This window comes from Austrofundulus limnaeus, unplaced genomic scaffold (genome assembly GCF_001266775.1).
Source record: "Austrofundulus limnaeus strain Quisiro unplaced genomic scaffold, Austrofundulus_limnaeus-1.0 Scaffold89, whole genome shotgun sequence".
Taxonomy (NCBI): domain Eukaryota; kingdom Metazoa; phylum Chordata; class Actinopteri; order Cyprinodontiformes; family Rivulidae; genus Austrofundulus; species Austrofundulus limnaeus.
The window spans coordinates 415,202-419,238 of NW_013952491.1; positions in this window are offsets into that span (position 1 = coordinate 415,202).

The window sequence follows — 4,037 nt, forward strand, 5'->3', positions numbered from 1 at the left end:
ACACACACACACACACACACACACACACACACACACACACACACACAAGCTCAAAGGTCTGAGGTAACAGGAGCACTGTCACACAGGAAGAGTTGACTGTAGAAACACTGACATAACTGTGGAGTTAGAGCCGTCACAATGTTTCTACCTCACTGACTTTTATAACCTAAGATCCTAATGACAGATGGTGCTGCGGTGCATCTGGGACATGCGTTTCTTTTTTTCTTTTTCAGCCAGCTGGATTAGTTGACCTTGATTTTTTCTTTAGTTTATTTTTAGTTTTCTTGATTTATGAGCTTTTTAAAACCCAGTAGATTCCAATCAAAATAGAGAAGAAAGTAAAGTTCATGTTTAAACTGAATTAAAACAACCAGTGTTGTTATTTTCTTCTATTGAATTATTAAGTTTTATCTGCACTTGTCTTTTAGCAAAATATCTCATGAACCACATTATTAATCCATCTTTAAACAGGGAGGATTTAACCTAAACTGAGAACTGATTACGTGTTTAAACCTCTGTATTCTCTCATTTTAACCCAGTGTTTTATATTTTGTACTTTTATTATTCTACACATTATGGTGGGCATTTTATCCCTTCATACCCACATAGTAAAATCTGTCTAATCCAGTTCTGGCCCACATAATGCAATGGCCACAGGTGGTTCATGCATGGGCCAGGACCACATAAACCGCATGTCAAACTCAAGGCTCAGGGGCCAAAGGTGGCCTGTAGGTGACCAATTTTATATCAAAGATAAACTTTAAATTTGTGATTCGATGCAACAAAATGAACACATTTAAAAGGTGAAGGATAATAATACCTGTCCTAACCATGAGCTCTTAGCTTTGAGTAACTGTGGCTTCCTGAGTAATACTGTTGATTAACCAAGTATTACTGTCCTATTAATGTCTTATTAACATTAGCATTAGACATTAACCTAGCATTAATGTCTTATTAACATTAACATTAGACATTAACCTAGTATTAATGTCTTAATAACATAGTATTAATGTCTTTTTAATAAGCTGCTTTAAAGCCAGCATTGGCCATACACTACACCTTCCCATATTTTACCTGCAAAATGACAGATTTCTACCACTAGGTGGAGCTGCACAGTTTTCAAAAGTAGCCAGCAGCTGGAGAAATATGCATGCACGTTGCTACCTTTATTGCCCAGTTCTACTAGGAAGTGGGAATTCCCCACAAACAAGTCGTGAATTTGAAATGCAACGCCCCTTCAGTGAGAATTCCCAGTGGGAAAGTGGGAAGCTGCTCACCACGACTCAACAGTGAGTAAAACTCTTACTTTTACTTTTTTATAGTATTTCTGTTTTATTTATTTTACATTCAGTCAGTCGTACACGTAGCACTTTGCAGTGATTATGAGAGGACATGTTAAAACACTGTTTCTACACAGGAAATACCATGTAGAGTTATTGTTTGTTAGTGGGGCTCAGTCACAGCAATGAGACAAGGAATGTGACGTTTCATGTTTAGTCCAAATTAAACCTGAAACGTCAGTTAAATAAAGTTAATTACAGCTGATCTTTTGAGGGCCACCATGATGCTGATGTGGCCCTCAGTGAAAATGAGTTTGACACTCCTGACATAAACCAAACTACAACAGGGCCAGCTGTCGTGCCACCTTAAAGGGATCCATGATTAGTTGTAACATTAGATTTTATTTAATAAATATATATTTTAACTGTAAAATAAAGACTGTAAAAATACTGTAGGATGTTCAGTTTTATCATTTTTAAACTAAAAGTTTAAAAATATATTTTAACACGGACGGCGCCATTTTATTTGCACACAAAGCATTCTGGGTAAATGATGACGTGGATAGGTCCTCGGTGCGAGGCTGCTAGCGAGCTATATCCACCCTGAAGGTTAATCTTGGACAATATCTGATGATCGACTCTTTTAAATGAAACCAGAGAGCGTTGACAGAGAGGAGAAGGTAGAAATGACTCAGCCTGGAACTGAAAATATGGATGGAGGACAACAGAGCTGCTTCATGGAAGAACAAACTCAGATTGGCTTGTTTATCGCACTAGCACCGAGCTAATACATATAAGGCAATATAGTGTCGCCGCTAGCACAAAAGCTAACAGGCTAAGCTGAGGTTGTTCTTCCATGAAGCAGCTCTGGCCCACACCTGGCTGCTGCAGTATATGTGTATGTTTTGTTTCACACTCAGACACACACCAGCATGCACTGCATGGATTCCCATGATCCTGCACAATATCAAACAGTTTTCATTATGCACACCTCTGCAAACCAGTGAGCGTCTACCCACAGTGACAGCTACCTGTGTGCACGTGTTTATAGTTGAGATGCACACACATCCATAAAAATAAAATCAAAGTCCCAGCACTGCTTGAAGGAGTGCATGCCACCATCATATCTGTAACACCAGCAGCCAGGCGTTCCTGCAGAGATGTTCAGAAAGGTAACCTGAGCTCTGAGCTGATCACTGGTGCAGGGAGGTGGACGCCACACCAACTGGAAACAGTTACATAACCCCTGAGGCGTGCCCACACACCCCGGGCTGCAGGGGGGGATGGGCACTGTGCAGCGGCGCACTGGGTAGCACATGTCTGAATGCAGGCGAGCAGAGCGCGCGACACACCAGCACAATCACTTATGTAACGACACAAGTACTGCAGCTCGAATCACCGTGTCCATGGTTACACAAAGAGCAGCAGATCACATGTCTGTGTAACTGCACACAACAAAAACTCTTGGCAAGTTGTCAGATCCTCTTTGAAAGTCGTTACCAGCTTCAAGGGCGTTTTGCACATGACACCAAATTTATTATCATCCTTTATTAAAGGCCAAGCCTTCTTTGAAGGAATGCACATCCCCCACCGCCTTCAGACCTTCAAAATAAGATTACAGACAACCAGACATTTGACAAACTGTCAGCATTTATCAACCCAAATGACAGCTTACTGATATTTTGCTAACAGACAGGCAGAGTGGACTGTAAATGGTTGATGCTACAGTCTCAAACACAGATCAGTGTTCAGAGAAATCACAGTGGACCGCTTTAAACTACAACCACACCACATTTTAAGAGTTACAGTTATTTTGTGTGCTCAGATTATTCTGACGTGGTGCCAGATGATAAATATTAATCACAGCTAATAAAAGAACTGAACAATAAGTGCACACCTGCAAACAAAACAACAGCAATCCCAGGAGCAACGAGAAGTAAAGAACAGGTCTTCTCCAAGCATGACTGAACAGTTCTGTGGCTACAATAGCAGGAAGCTGTGGTTATAAAGGAGTATAACAGCAGCACTAACATGCTTTATCTGGCTGCAGTGAAAATACTCCGATGGGTACGGAAGTGTTGGTGTGCAGATAAGACTGGTGTGACCCGCAGGAAGAAAAACAACCACAATGCTCACAGTGTGAGAGAATTTACTCTCATGCTCAGTTTACCTCTTTTACAGGAAGTCAAATACAGAAAATTTGGGCTAAAACCTGAAAAAGTTGCAATAATCTGACATCTGTTGGTGAAGAAGAGTTACTCCTGCTGTGAAAAGAGCAACATGTCAGCTTCTGACAGAAGAACGTGTCAGAAAAGATCAGAGCTGCTCTCTGCTTGTTCTGCACTGAGATCAGCCCCGAGCAGCTCCTGAGTCTGTTCAGGACCACTGACAGGCTGAGGCCTGTACAGCTGGACTCTAGAGCTGCAGCTGGACTCTAGAGCTGCGGCTAAACTCTGGAGCTGCAGCTGGACTCTAGAGCTGCAGCTGGACTCTAGAGCTGCAGCTAAACTCTAGAGCTGCAGCTGGACTCTAGAGCTGCAGCTAAACTCTGGAGCTGCAGCTGGACTCTAGAGCTGCAGCTAAACTCTGGAGCTGCAGCTGGACTCTAGAGCTGCAGCTAAACTCTGGAGCTGCAGCTGGACTCTAGAGCTGCAGCTAAATTCTAGAGCTGCAACTAAACTCTAGAGCTGCAGCTAAATTCTAGAGCTGCAGCTGGACTCTAGAGCTGCAGATGGACTCTAGAGCTGCAGCTAAACT